Genomic DNA, 15,299 nt, shown 5'->3' with positions numbered 1-15,299 from the left:
TGTTTGTTTATGCATTTGACAGCCTCTTGTTTGTAATCAGTTTCCCCCTATGGACTGTTTTGTTTTTGCTTAAACATCAATGGGAATACAGAAAACCTATGAAATGTTCCAGCAAATGTCCTTTTAAATGGCATGGAAATTGTCATGAGAAGTCTGTTTTGTGGATAATTTTGTTACACAGCTACTTTTCTACTCATTGTCTGATTCACAGCTATTCTTGTTGAGTTCTCTTTGATACTGCTTAGCACACAGATATAGTAACTATAGAAATGCATGCCACACTTCTGCATATAGAGCAACGTGTTTGCCTTTGTGCTCTGCTTGCTTGACTTGACCATGGGATGGTTTTATTTGAATTTTTTAATTTCTTTTATTATAGTCCTATAAAAGTACAAGCTGTTTAAGGAAAAAATGAATGTGTTCGAAAGACATGTAACAACTTAGCTCCCGGGTCTTTGGTGACCCATATTTCAGTTTTAAAACAGCTATCCATCAGGAGAAATTAAAATGAAACCCATGAAAATATGTCTGCTTATCCAATGGCACACCACCTTCCTACCAGTCCTTCACACATCTTCAGTTGCTTTGCTTTTGTGGAACTTTTTCACTGCAGGGCAGGCCCTGGAGCCCTGCAGAAGGCTGCATGTCCAGCTATTTCACAGTAGAAGCAGCTCCTCAGTGAAGCTGGGGAGGGACTTGTCTCAAGAGCATGTTTGTGTACTAAGTTTAGAACCTAATTGAGATTCCAGGTTCTGTTTGTTCTCACGCCTTGCATTACAGTAAGCCGTCTTTAAGAAATCTTTTCTACCAGATTTAATTATCTGGCTTTGGTAGGTTCTTATGAAATCTGCTCCCCATGGAAATGCTTCACTACCCTTAACTGGTATAACCACATGTATAGTATGCTTGTTACATCTGAGATTTTCTAGAGAAGAGTGTAATGCTGTGGAGATGGTGTCCTAGCCATAGGTGACATGCTGCAAACTGATTCTGTAAGCTGTCTCAGCACAACACAGAAGCCCCTGCCCCCTCAACCCCCCCAACAGTTCCTGTTGCAGCTGGCACTGGTCACTCCCAGGGCCACTGCAGCGGGGGCTAGAGTGAGTGCAGACAAGCTGTGCCGTGCCGTGTGCTGCCCAGGGCTCCACTCGCTGCCACTCCCCCCAGCCCCTGCTGTAGCGGCCTTGGGAGCAGCCAACACCAGCTGCCTGCACCACGGCTCGGAAGTTGGGGATGGGTGGAGTCCAGGCACAGGGGGACAGGCAGAGCATGGTGCAGCCCCGGGAATGGCATCCCTCCCCCCAGTCCTTCCCTAGTTCCAGTCTCACTCTCTCCCTTCCTCCCTCACCGCCTGGGAACATATCCCAAGCTGTTAATGCTGTCTGAAGCTCCAGTAGCTGTTTCGGCGGCCAAATCTCCAACTCTGAATTGGCCCAGTCAAATCCGGACAGTGATCTGAATCACCAAATCGAATCACTGCCCCTCGAATCAGCGAAATCTGAACTGAATACTTGTTGCTTTGCACAGGCCTAGTAACTGGCCACGTTATGTGCAGTGCTGCAAAATGTAGTGCTTTGTAGAAGTTCCTGCTTGAAACAGGAACATTTTTGTGGCACTACAGGTGGTGCAACTGTGATGCTACAGGGGCAATTATAATACTATAAATGTAACGGGTCCAAGGCCTACAGGGAATTCATGTTACTGTGAATCTTATTTATCTACAGGTCACATAATAAGTGAGGGTGAATTTGGGCTCTGTCTGACCCACAATGAGGAGCCATTAACATCTGTGTGACATTGCAGGGTTTCATAAGTACCAAAGTGAACGATGGGTGCATGTGACTCCACTGTGAAGTGGCAAGCAGAATTTACTGTATATAACTATCTAAACCCATCCCCTCAAGTTTATGCTATGCTCAAGTGCTACCGTATTTGGCATGGAGGTTCCAGGAAAAGGAATTAAAAGCAGAAACAGTCTTCTTAAACTGGTGCAGGCAGGGTGCTAAGTTTCTACTTATAAAGTTCACATACCTAGGACATGAATGAAAGTCATATGGTTTATGCTGACATTTGACTACCACCTCAAAACAAATTCTATCCAAATGACAGTGAGGAGAGAGATGGATAGCCTCATCCTTTTGGTGGGGTAGGGTGGAAGAGTTGGGACCCATACAGGATTTCTTGCAGGGTGTAGAGTTTATTTTCACTGATTTCCCTCGGCCCCCAAAAACTCCATTCTCTCTGTCTGTGGAGTGGATTTCCTCCGGCTCTTTCTGTCTCAGCCTGGTACTTTAGATCCAAACAATATCAGGGTTGATCAGTCAGTTATTATGCTAAATTCTGTGGCAGCCAAAAGCTGTTTCACTTTTTAATGATGCATAAGCAAAAGCAAAGAAGACTTTTAACTTATTGTCTGGCAGTTCCTAGAATAATTGTAAAGGTTTGTTTTTCTTTTAATCTGAAACTGCTTCTTAATAGTAGTGTGCCACATATTGCATATACCATTTACCAGCTTGCTAAATGGAGGCCAGCTGTTTGAGTTGCCCGTCTAATGCCTTGGTTATTTACATGGCACCACTGACCACAGAACTGCGGTGCAGCTGCCCATTTTTGAGCAACCCATGTGATTGTTGGATATGGTTGGTGTGAGCTTTGTGAAGGAAACTGAGGCAAGGAAATGTCTGAAAGGCCAATGGCTGTAAAAATAATACCAAAAGACACTATTAATATGCTTCTTTAGCTTTCAGGCGGAAACTAAAATACAGTGTTGAAGAGGAGCTTGAAAAAGCAAGACACCAGTATTTATTTGGGAGGATGCCTCAAGTCTATACACAAAACAAACCTATCCTGCTTAGAAGCAGCACTTATACAACCTTATTTTGACGTTTTTGGAGAAACAAAAATCTGAACAGGTTTTGAAAAGCTCTGTCAGTACAATATTGTCCATATCCATTAAGAGGATAGTTAGGTCAGTGCTGCCACTCCCCATGTAATGGGGAAAGGAGGTGAAGTGAAATCTATTATAATTATTGATACATTAAAGAAAAGAGCTACAATCACTCCTCATTAATACTTCAAAACTTTTCAGTGTTCCCCCCTCATTTTGTTGGAGTTTGCAGATATTTCTCCTATGAAAACAGATGAAGTAAAAAGGTCCAGAAGTGGAGCAAAGTTGCTGGGGAACAGTCAGTTAGGTTTGAGCAAAGACCACAGAATGTTTTCCTCAAACATTCACTTTCTTCAAACTTACTTTGACTGTTTAACCTCTTTCATGTTCACTTTTCATGATTCTTCCAGTAAAGAGCTTATTGTCAAAAGTAGGCACTTAAACTGAATTTTGAACATATTGCATAAATATTTCTATTAATAAATAAAATACAATATAAATAAAATCAAATATAAATAAAAAGTAGTGTACTACCAAGTAACAGTCTACAGACTAGGATGTTAGAGAATAATTGTTGAATAATTTTGAAGGAATTACCTACTGGACAACATGTGTCTAGAAAGTGTTCAAATTAACCAAATAAACATTTACTATTGTCATAGGGATGCAGATTATACAGTTCTAATATTCAGATCATTCTGGGAAGAAGCTCTCCCACCCCCAGAAAAAAAGCAATCAAAATTCAGATATGACAATAAAATTCACAAAATATATTGCACCCAAAATGCATTGTTTTATATCCAGTATGTTTAATCCAGATTTTTACGGGAATAGGGGAGTAGACAATATAGGGAGAGCCTTAGAAGATTTAATCAGCTAAAATCAGCTCCTTTGTACCCAACTGAAAAAGTCTAATCCTTTTCTCAACAATTTGAAACCAAAGGTAGTTTTGTAACTAAACCCTAGCTAGGAGGGAGGGAGGGAGGGACAGAGAGGGAGGAAAAAGTTTTTTTTTTCCTTCTGCTAGGAAGAAAAAACTCTACTGGGGAAATGTCTCCAGACAATGTCTTTTCACTGAACTCCCAAAACAAAGCATTTGAATGGCCATTGTACCCCTAATGACTCTCAAATAGATTAAATGTTCCAGTTCTTTCCTTTCAACCTTGGTTCCTTGAATGTGAGGATGACGTTTTGACACAGTGCCAAGTGATTTGTTAATTCTGTTAACATAAAAGAATTGGTAATTGATATTTTTTGCTGTATTGTAAAATCCCCTTTTTCATATTTAAGCTTGCATTAGATTTTCTTCAGATCTCCATGACACTTGATATGTGGCAAAAAGCTAATGTGGGCAGCTGCTCAACGTAGGAAAATCCCAGTAATAAACAGTAGCAACTTTGAGCCCAAATTCTTTAATACTATGTTTCTTTACTTGCAGAATGGCAAATCATTTTCTATTTATCATCATTTTATTTTGCTTCTGCCATATTTTAGTGATCATTCTCAAGGTGAAATATTTATTTGTGGCTGTGTGTCTTCCTGACCTCCATTATGTGATTCTCACTGGGAATTGGGATAGGAGTTCAATTTTCCTGGCAACGAATGAGAGTGAGAAAGTAAAGCCCAGACTGGTGTCCATAGAAACAGCCTGACTGGAGAGATGCTGTTGGCCTATGGGGGCAATTGAATGTACTGTATGAAATGGTACTTTTATGTAATGGAAAGAAAAATAGCGCTGTAAATTGTAGAAGACAATTAAACAGTAGTTTGTTACAAGCATTATGCAAGCATATTTATATATTGCTGTGCAATTTCAAAAGGATAAGCAGAAGTGTTAGATCGGTTCATTCACAAACAGCTGGAACTAACATGGCTGGCAGAACATGTAATTATGTGAGTTGCTAGGTTAGTCTTTGGCAATAGTAATTCCAAAGGGAAAAGGAGCTAGTATGAGTTTCAGTTGTTGGTTATTTGCAAAATGACAAAACCTGAATTGGATAACTCGTCCAGATTGTTCACAGCATGGTTTAGATTAGAATAAGTGAAGGATAGAATCTGTTTCTAAGAGTCACTTTTCTCAGTTTATGTTCTCTTTTTCTCATGCATATTTTTGGGATCCTTCCCATAGTTAAGCAGGGTTTTTTTTTTCCTTTAGCCATTCCTTCAACATTCAGTGTTCACACTGAAAAGCTTTTACTGAAAACCCAAATGCTTCAGTGGGACACTCAAACTGGCACTTAGAGTAAATCTAATGACCCATTTTACACATGTACAGTACATGCCATTTTGATGTTTCCATTCAGTATCTGAGAATCAAGCTTAGGTGCCCAAGTTAGAAAACACACATCTGTACAATCACAGTTTGAAATGCTTCAAAAGCGTTTGGAGTACTTCAAGTGTTATATCTGTCCAGGATCTAATATTTCCTTCTCTGAGGGGGAAATTTTAATGTACTTCCCTTTGTAAGCTTATTAGCTTTAAGATAACTTTATTCTGAAAAACTCCTGTTTAAAGGTGTCTTTGAAAATGTGGGTGACAGAAACACATTTTAGTAGTAGTTGGGTGATGCAGTTTTAGTTACGTGAGGGCCATGATCAACCTTATATTACAGTTATTGTTAATATATATACTGCATCTATCCATGCCTTGAGCATGGCCTCAAGGAGAATTCTTATAGTATTGTTTTGCTAATACCTGGTCAGATTGCTTAGCTTTATAAAGTTTTGCCTTGAAGAGACAAATGCCACTGACCCATATTATAATAATTTTGTGTCCCTGAATGGTAATTTTAAAGAATATTTATTCTGCAAAGCATACCAAATATATAGGATCATAGGAAAGTGGGGCTGGAATGGACCCCTTATTCCAGCTCTCAATCAAAGCAGGACTTCCATGAAAGCTTTACCCATTTGCCAACCATAGCCTAATCCTAATTTCACACTGGGATAAATCAGGAGCTATTGTATTGAGGTATAGGTGAGAATTAGGCCCAAAATCTGACATGGACTTGCACCTTTTATTTCTAATTATAAATCTTTATGTTAGGCTTCAAAACACTTGACTATATCTGAAGTGTCAATTCACTGGGGTGGGATCAGCTGGTAAAGAGCCAGCTGCAGTTCTGTGTACTAGAGGTAGAACAAGTCATAAGAAAACTTAGACCTGTCAAGCGGTACCAGAACTTGGCAATAGCTTAAAACAACCTAGTAATTTAACTTCTGCTGGTTTGTTCAGCTTTCTTTGGAATTTGTCATGCTACTACCCCATTACCTCCCCTCTGAGTGCTTGCAGTGATGACAAACTTTTAAACAAAACTGCTGTCTTAGGGACGTGTATCTTTTCTAGTTAGGCAGTTGGCCCAGAAACAGGTGGGCAAGCCAATGGCAGACTGGCCCCAGGAAGGCCCCCTGTTATGAGAGCATTTTCTATTCTTTGCTGCCCCCTTCCTACGCCCCGCCCCCTGATGAATTTGTAGGCTGCCACAAGTCCACCTCTCAGCCTTCTCTTGCGAAGGCTGAAGAGATCCAGGTCCATCAGTCTCTCCTTATAGGGCTTTGCCTGCAGGCCCCTAACCATATGAGTGGCCCTCCTCTGAACCCTCTCAAGGTTGTACACATCCCTCTTAAAGTGTGGCGCCCAAAATTGGATAAGTACTCCAACTGTAGCTTGACCAATGCTGCATAGAGGAGAAGTATCACCTCCCTGAACCTGTTCGTCATGCACCTGCTAATGCATGATAAAGTGTGTTTAGCTTTACTGATCGCTTCATCACATTGATGACTGATGAGTTGAAACTTAGCAGAGCACGGCCATTTTATTTTCCACAAATCATGTTGTATAAGTATGAGCAGAATTAGGCTCTCACTAACTGAGGACTTATCTGGTCTTTGATAATTTTTAGCTTTGATTTCAAGAGTATTGGTTTTGGACAGTTTTTAGCTATAAGATACAATGTCAGCACATCTTACTGCCAACACATTTCAATTTGATATATTGTACTTACCAGAATCCAAGATGACTCTGAATTTAAGATGACCCCCACCCCTCCATCCACTAATTAGACTGTAGGCATGAAAAAAAATTATTATATTTTTTCTGTGTACAGAATCTAGTTATTAGACGATTGGCTTAAATCTGATAGCACATGATCAAACAGCAGTGTAGCAACTGAAACACAATGAAGTCACAGTTTTTCATGAGAAAATCTATTAAAATTAGCACATAAACATAAATTAAAGTTAATAAAAATATTAAAGTTAAGCATCTGAAGAAAAACTATTAAAGCACATAACTTGGAATATATATAATGAACTCCTCAGAATGATTCCAAATAATTTAAGTGTATAAATCCTATAACTGAGATCTCTGCCATGGTTGAAAGTGTCTGTGTGTTTATCACTGTTGCCAGACATGGTCCAAGTTGAGAACACCTGTTACAAACTCATCACTTACAGAGTTTCAGTTAACTTACATACCTGCTGGATTTCTGCATAGCATCAGCCAGTCCTTGCTCGCCTTCTCTTTCTATTTTATCTCTGGGTAATCTCATCTACAAACACAAACTGAGCATCCACTTATGTGCCGAATATTCACAGTTCTCTCTTCTCCAGACTGCTCTTGTTCTATCGGAAATAAAATCTTGGCCTGTTTCACTGCCCTCTTTTAGATGTCTAGCTGTCAGGTCCAACTCAATGTGGCTATAATAGATTTCTTGGGGTTCCTGTTCTCAACTCTACCCATTCATTTCCTCTATCACAGTAGGTAACACCACTACTCCATCTTTCATATACAGTACGGTCATCATCTGGATGTCATCTTTGATTTGGATTGGTCTCCAGGTCCTTATTTCCAACTTACATCTCCACATTTTATATACTTACTGTGCAACGGCAAAGATTCAGTCTTTCCCATCGATGCATCTAAAGGTTTCCTCCAGGCTGTCACCTTCTTCCATCTAATTACTAAAACAACTTTTCTCTGGGCTTAACAACTGCAGTCCTGTTCCATGGGTATCAATTCAGAATATTACTGTGAAGATCTCTTTTCCAGCTTGTTGGTTTCATCATGGCACCATCCTATTTCATCCTTCCATTCTGCTTTTCCTATTGCATCTGATGTAAACTTGTCTCCACTCTTAACGCCCTCCCCTACACATCCCATCTCTCATTCAAGACTGAGATGTTAACTCTGTGTTCCAGTATGCTATTGCTAGCCTCCACATCCCAGTGTTTTCAAACAAACACTGCTGTGCTTTCTCCCATGCTGCTTCTCCCATGTGGGAGAAGTTCTCCATAAGTATCTGCAAAGTTACTTCACTGTCCCTGACAAATTTCTCATTAAAACTCTTCTTTGCAGTGAGACCTACAGAAAACTTACTTTAGCATCTGACAAAAGTAGAGCCATCTATGAAAGCTCATGCCTCCCTGAACCAGTTAGTCTCTAATGTCACTCTGCTCTGACTTCAGATCAACACAGCTAACCACCTCTCAGAAAATGTAACAGTGCTTAGGCTGCTAATGTAATGATATAACTGACTTTCACCTTGACCAGTACTGTTTCATTGTTTCTTTGCACTCTTCCATCTGTCTGTATTCACTGGTTGTCTCTTGTCTTATATTTGGTGTTTATTCTGTAGGGTTAGGAATTCTCTTTTTGTTGTGTTAATATAGTACTTAGCAAAATGGGGTCATAATCTGTGACACAAGACCTCAGACAGTACAAGAATGAAATAATTATGATGTAGAAGCTTGAATGCATGACTGGAAGACGAAATTTATTCATTATAGAAGATGCATGTGCACACTTTTATTCTATTTTCTTATAAATGGGAATGATATTTATAACTCAGGTGTGTTGATTACTTGCATAACTTTACAAAATATACAGTTATTTAGAAAAGTGTTTTGAAGACTTTGGGGCACATACACTGGTCTAATACTAGTGCAACAGAGTAGAGAGGCTAGATAAGCACATTCTATCTCAGGGATAAGCATAGGTATTAGAGTACACATTGTACCATGACTGACACAGGCTATCTTATGGTTGCGTTATTGGTATAGCTCCCAGGTTGGAAGAAGCTGTAGATGAAAGATGACAAAGTGTTGCATCAAAAAGACCAGGTTATGGTAGGCATGGTAGAAAAGGAAAGGTCTGAGTTATGATGTTATATTCCAGGACCTTCTGTTATCTAATCATCACAGAAGACTTTGTCAGCCATCTAGCACAGCCCAAATTTTAAACAGGAAGATCATTTGTTTTATTTCCAGAAATTTTTAATTGTGTAAAGAATTTTTAAAACTATTTTTCTGAAATGGAATATGTTTCATTCCCTGAAAGTTTGGGAGGAGGGAAAAGACAGAACGTGAGCGTGCAGAGAACTAGGCAGACTTAACCATTTATTTAAAAATCCAATTATAGATCTAAGTAAGCAAGCCATGAATCAGTCAGATAATGGTTCCAGAAAGTGAGCAAGTTATCTCGCCGCCTTCTAGGAAGTCTAGTAAGAATACTGGTCAGTTGTCCATGAATGCATTGGTTTCAACACCTCCCAGAAGCACTCTAAACTTCCCTTTTTATCTATTTGCTTACACACACTTACATCAACAGTGTGACACATTTCTGTCTTACCTTGTTTAGTTAAAAAGACAATCTATTATTTCAAAAGGATAACTAGCTACAGATAATTAGTTTTTTCTTATCAGAAGGTAAAACATCAAGTTGCTACAGCTGCTACTTTTACCTATTAGCAGTGTTTTCCAAAAATCCATCGTCAGCACTTTGGTTAGCTTGAATACCAGTGGCCTTGACTAAGAATATTTTTCTAAATTAAAATTACAAAGTTGTGCTTCCATAAGAACTATTATCAGATGCATTTTGAAAGAAGGCTTCAGGGTCCTTAAATCCACCAGAAGCTTATTTGCTTTCTCAGATAGTTCAGCTTTTGAAAATGCAGTATATTAACATTTTTTTTAGACATGCAACTCTTTTCCTGCAATATTAATAATAGCTGTCAAGAGTCATGGGGACATCTACAAGTACTGCTAATTTGAAGTAGGCCTACTGTGCAGTAAAAATACTGCAAGTAAGCCTACAGGGGAACACGTGCTCTCTGGGGAGCGGATTTACTCCCACCTTGCTCTACCCCCCCTTCAGAAGCCAGGGGGAGCTCCAGGCTTCCCTCTCCCCCTCATGCTAGCCTGGGGGCTGGCAAGGGGTGGGGGTGGTCCCAGTGGGCATGGGGCCAAGAGAGCTCTGCTAGCTGCAGTGGCAGCTCTCCTGGTCTTGTGCATATTGGGAGGAGAGCTGATGTGCAGAGCCAGGAGAGAGCTGCCCTGCAGAGCTCTCCTGGGACTGTGCACATCCAGACATACAGCTGTCAGCAAGCCCCCTTCTGGGCCAAAGGTTTGCTGACAACTGTCTGGAGTAGCTGTAGGGGAGCTGCCTGCCAGGTGGGGGTTAGAAATGGGGCTCACTGGCAGCTGTCCTCTTTGGCATGGAGCTGGCTGCTCCAGGGAGCGAGTGGCAGCTGGGAATCCAGCCCTAGTTGTCCCCTAGAGCAGCCAGCTCCACACCAGGCAGAGCTGGCTGCTCTGGGGAGCAAAGGGGGTCTGGGAATCCCAGCCTGGGGCAGAGCTGGCTACTCTAGGGGACAAGTGAGGGCTGGATTCCCAGCTCCTGCTCACTCCCAGAGCAGCCAGCTCCACATGAGGAACAGGGACAAGGGATGGAGAGCTCCTCAGTCCTGGCCCTGATCAGCTCCTCGGGAGAGCCATGGAGCTGAGCAGCACCAGGACCAGGAACAGAGACCTCCCTGTCCCCTGTGGCCTCCTGCTGGCTAGGCTGACCAGGAGCAAATTTGCTCCTGGCCAGTATCTGCACATGTTTGTACTGCACTGCACAGTTAATTTACTATCTGTATTTATAATTAGTAGCTAACTGTGCAGTAGAGTGATTTACTGCACAGTAAATATGAGCACATGTAGAGGTGGTGATGCTTTACTGCACAGTAATCTACTGCACAGTAAAGCATGTCATGTAAACACACCTAGTATGAGAACCTTATTAGCACTTGAGTGCTATTGATGGTAAAAATCCATATTGCCAAACACATCTTCAGGAGAAATATCCTTCCATCAGACTTAGTCTCTTCAGAATCTGAGGAAAGGAGAGTTTGCAGTTGTTCTTATGTTCTCACTTTTATATAGCATTTCAGGGCATTTGTTGTGATCTTTAATGGGCAGCAAAGCCCAGATACCTTTAGTGTTTCATGTGAATAATGTCTAGCCACTAATTGGAGTGCTTTGATTGTCTTCTTTTTTTTTCATTTTGAAATACCAGTATTTTTTCTTCATATAAAAGAGACGGAAAAGACTTCAGACATCCAATTTGATTTATATTTGTTATCTTCTAAACAAGCTCTATAACAATACCTAGGAAATCTATATTGTCTGCTACAGCATTTTCATAGTGCACTGCATTAGTTTGAAATTTACTGTAAACAACTCCAATTACACTGGAAAAGAACAACCAATGTGTGTTCAAAAAATGTATAGCAAGAGCAGCTTATGTCCCTTTAGTTGCACAGGATAACTACTGTGTATGGTCCTGATCACTACCATGACGCCTCTTATTATGAATGATTGATAACGGTTTGTTTCATCAGTCAAAACATGTAATTAAAAACCATGTTGTGAAAACCCATAATGTTTCACTATGAGATTCAGCTCCTTAATCCATATAGCTTCATTCTATAGTCAAATTTTATACTTGGATGTAAAACTGAATGCATTTAAAGTTCTAGACAACTTTACACCTTAACTTGTATTCTTGTGGCAATCTAAGTCTGTTACTTATCCTGTTCCTGGAAAACTTGGAGAACAATTAATGGCAGCAGCTTTTTATGTATTTGAAAACTTAATATGCCTTCCCTAAAATTTGTTTTCACTCAGTTCTTTCAGTCTTTCCACATGGGCATTTCAAACTTTTCCTTGTTTTCTAGTCCTCTGATCACTCTTTCCATTCTTAAGATCCTTTTTTTTTTTTTTTTTTTGGAAGCATGATGCCCCAAAACTGGACAGAGTAGTCCATCTGAGGCTTTATCAGAGCTGAGTACTGTTCATTAGGTTATTTAATTAGCCATGCATATGGCATTCTTCATACGTGCCAGAATTATGGAATTTTCCAAAACAGCATAACTTATGGTCAGTTTCATTCCCTATTTTGTAATCGTCCAGTTGCTTATTCCTACTCCAGTGTAGTAGTTTACATTTGTCCTTACTTATTTTGAACTCTCTCTAGTTTGCCAACATATTTTTGCATTCTAATCCTGTCCTCAAAGTGCTTGCAACCCCTCCTAGCTGTCTATCATCTGGAAATTAATAAGTGTACTTTCTATTCCATCATTCTAATCATTAATGAAAATATTGACTAGTATCAGGCTAACAAAAGACCACTGTGAAACCACATTAGAAATATCCTTTAAGCAATCATTGATAGCTATTCTTTGAGAATTGTTTTTCACCAGTTGAGCATCCACCTTACAGTAGTTTTTATCATTGACTGTTTCTTTAGCTTGTTTATGAGAATATCAGGTAAGACAGTGTCAGAAGTTAATAAAGTTAAAGTGATAGCACATCTATTACCTGTCCCCTATCCACAAAACTTTTTACCCTGTTGTAAAATTAAATTAGGTTGGTTTGTTATTTGTTTTTGACAAATCCATGTTGATTTTTACTTACTGACTTGTTACCCAAAAGGTGCTTCATTATTATAACTGACTGATTATTTATTGGTTTTGAGATTGATTCATCCGGTTTCCTAAGTACTTTAGAGTGAACTTTATCAGTCTCAGCCAATTTCAGAAAAACAGTAAATAGAGATAAGTAGTTTCTATCCTGTTCTTTTCCACCTCAAGCCTAAGTTCTTGCTCCTTTGTTGCTCATGGTAACTGTGTTAGCTATTTATTCACAGATGACCTTTACAGTGAAAACTGAAGCAAAAAGGATGTTAAACATTTTGGCCTCAACATCATCTATTGTTTCTCTTTCCCACCTCACTGAGTAGGGGATTAAATCTTTCCTTGATCTTCCTCTTATTACTAATGTATTTCTAGAATATTTTCTTATTATCCTTCATGTCTCTTTCCAGCTTTATCTTATTTTGTGCCTTGACTTTCTGATTCTGTTTAGGCAGTACCTAAAACTCCTGGAACAGATAACTATTTACCATATCTTTTGAAATCCACTTAGAGCATGTTACTAAATTGGTAAGTTAAGAGAACTTACATCATGACTGCTACTTTTCAGGCCAAAACTGTGAGCACCACTGATCTAGGCCAGTGGTACTCAACCTTCCAACCCCATGGAAAGGGTCAGTTCATGGGCTGGATCCAGTGTAGGGTTGGCTGCAGGTGTTCCACTGCAGGCTGGATCCAGTGTAGGGTTGGTGTTCCAGTCCAGCCCACTGCATCAGATGTGGTTGTGGACAGAGCCTGCCCACCAGCCTGGTCTTATGGCTGGATCTGACTGTGGAGCAGCCTTCCATGCCAGCATGATTCAGTGCATGAGGCCATTTCATCAGGCCTTCAGGGCTCCTAGTGGGTCCAGAAATTTGGTGGTGGGGGATGGTGGCAGGGTCTCTAACAGACAGCCCAGCTTGGGATAATTGCCTAGTGGGCCAAATCTGACGGAGTTTTTGACTGGCAGCCCTTCACCAGCTAACTATTCCAGCTGGCCATTAGGCCTGTATGAAGGCAACATCTTCATCGGTGACTTGGGTGAGGAGTAAAAAGCACCCTCTTCAAATTTGCTGATGACATTAAGATGAGGGGGGATGTGGGCACATGAGATGGGAGGAATAGGCTGCAATCGGACCTAGACAGGTTACAGGGGTGGGCGGGTGAGAACAGGATGGGTTTCAACACTGACAGGTGCAGGGTAATGCACCTGGGGAGGAAGAACCAGCAGCATATCTACAGGCTGCGGAACTCCCTTCTCGTCACTGCAGAGGCAAAAAAAGATCTTGGAGTCATCACTGATGTCAAGATGAACATGGGCCAGCAGTGTGGGGATATAGTCAGAAAGGCCAACCACACCTTGTCATGCATCCACCGATGCATCTCAAGCAGGTCCAAGGAGGTGATACTCCCCCTCTATGCAACACTGGTCAGGCAACAGCTGGAGTACTGCATCCAGTTCTGGGTGCCGCACTTCAGGAGGGATGTGGACAACATGGAGAGGGTCCAGAGGAGGGCCACCCACATGATCAGGGGACAGCAGGGCAGGCCCTACGAGGAGAGGCTAAAGGATTTGAACCTGTTCAGCCTCCATAAGAGAAAGCTGAGGGGGGATCTAGTGGCCTGTTACAAACTTGTCAGAGGGGACCAGCAGGACACTGGGGGAGTCCCTGTTCCCCCGAGCACTCTCAGGAGTGACTAGAAATAACAGTCACAAGCTGGCAAAGGGTAGATTCAGACTAGACATCAGGAGGCATTACTTCACTGTCAGGGTGGCTAGGATCTGGAACCAACTTTGAAGCGAAGAGGCGCTGGCTCCTACCCTGGGGGTCTTTAAGATGAGGCTAGACGAACACCTTGCTGGGGTTGTTTGACCCCAGTACTTTTTCCTGCCAAGGCAGGGGGCTGGACTTGATGATCTGCTCAGGTTCCTTCTGACCCTACAAACTATGAAACTATGAAGTGGCTAGTATTTGCTTCAGATTTGGATTCGGATTTGGCCAGTTTGGGGGACAGTGATTCGATTTGGTGATTTGAAGAACTGTCCGGAGTCAATTTGGCTGAATCTGATTCAGAGATTTAGCTGCTGCCGAATCTCTAAATCACCCAAGCCAGGCCCACCCACTGCCTACTCTCCCAGCCTGGTAATGGCTGCCCCTGCCCCAGCTCCCGGCACTTTGAAAAAAAAAAGCCCTGATTCACCAGGTACTGCCGGGCAGGGGAGCAATCCCTACTCCCTCCCACTCCCCCATGCTGCATGGGGGGGGTCCTGCATGAGCCTCCATCTCCCCCTGCTGTCTTAGCCCCCCCCATGGCTACCCTGTCCACCCCAGCTTTGGCCCTTTAAGATAACCCCCCCAAACCCTGAGTTATTGTTCCTGCCTGGCAGGGTGTGATCCTCGCTGCCCTGTGTCATATGGGGGGGCTCTGCATGACTCCCCCGAAGCCCAGAGGCTGCTGCAGGAGTGGAGAGTCCTGGGCTTTTTCTCTCTTTTTTTTTTTCTTAAAGGGCCAGAGCTGGGCCAGCTGGGGGAGCGAGCAGAGCTCCTCATGCAGTGTGAGGCAGTGGGGAGCAGCAGGGATTGCCCTCCCCAGCCGGCAGCATGTGGTGAGTGGGACTTTTTTTTAAAGCACCGGGAGCTGGGGTGGGCAGAGGCTGGAGGAGCAGGAAGGGATGGG

At 41.8% G+C, this 15,299-nt stretch overlaps 2 protein-coding genes across 2 annotated transcripts in view; one reads left to right on the top strand and one right to left on the bottom strand.

Annotated features, from left to right (window-relative positions):
- Positions 1-15,299, bottom strand: part of RSPH14 (radial spoke head 14 homolog) — a 216,840-nt gene that overhangs the window by 67,266 nt on the left and 134,275 nt on the right. The window lies entirely within an intron of this gene.
- The window catches only part of GNAZ (G protein subunit alpha z), a 121,254-nt gene that overhangs the window by 1,004 nt on the left and 104,951 nt on the right, over positions 1-15,299 (top strand). The window lies entirely within an intron of this gene.

The sequence above is a fragment of the Crocodylus porosus genome, unplaced genomic scaffold (genome assembly GCF_001723895.1).
Source record: "Crocodylus porosus isolate Cpor-Errol unplaced genomic scaffold, CroPor_comp1, whole genome shotgun sequence".
Classification (NCBI taxonomy): Eukaryota; Metazoa; Chordata; order Crocodylia; family Crocodylidae; genus Crocodylus; species Crocodylus porosus.
The sequence above is the reverse complement of the archived record's forward strand: the minus strand, read 5'-3'. Positions and strand labels throughout refer to the sequence as shown.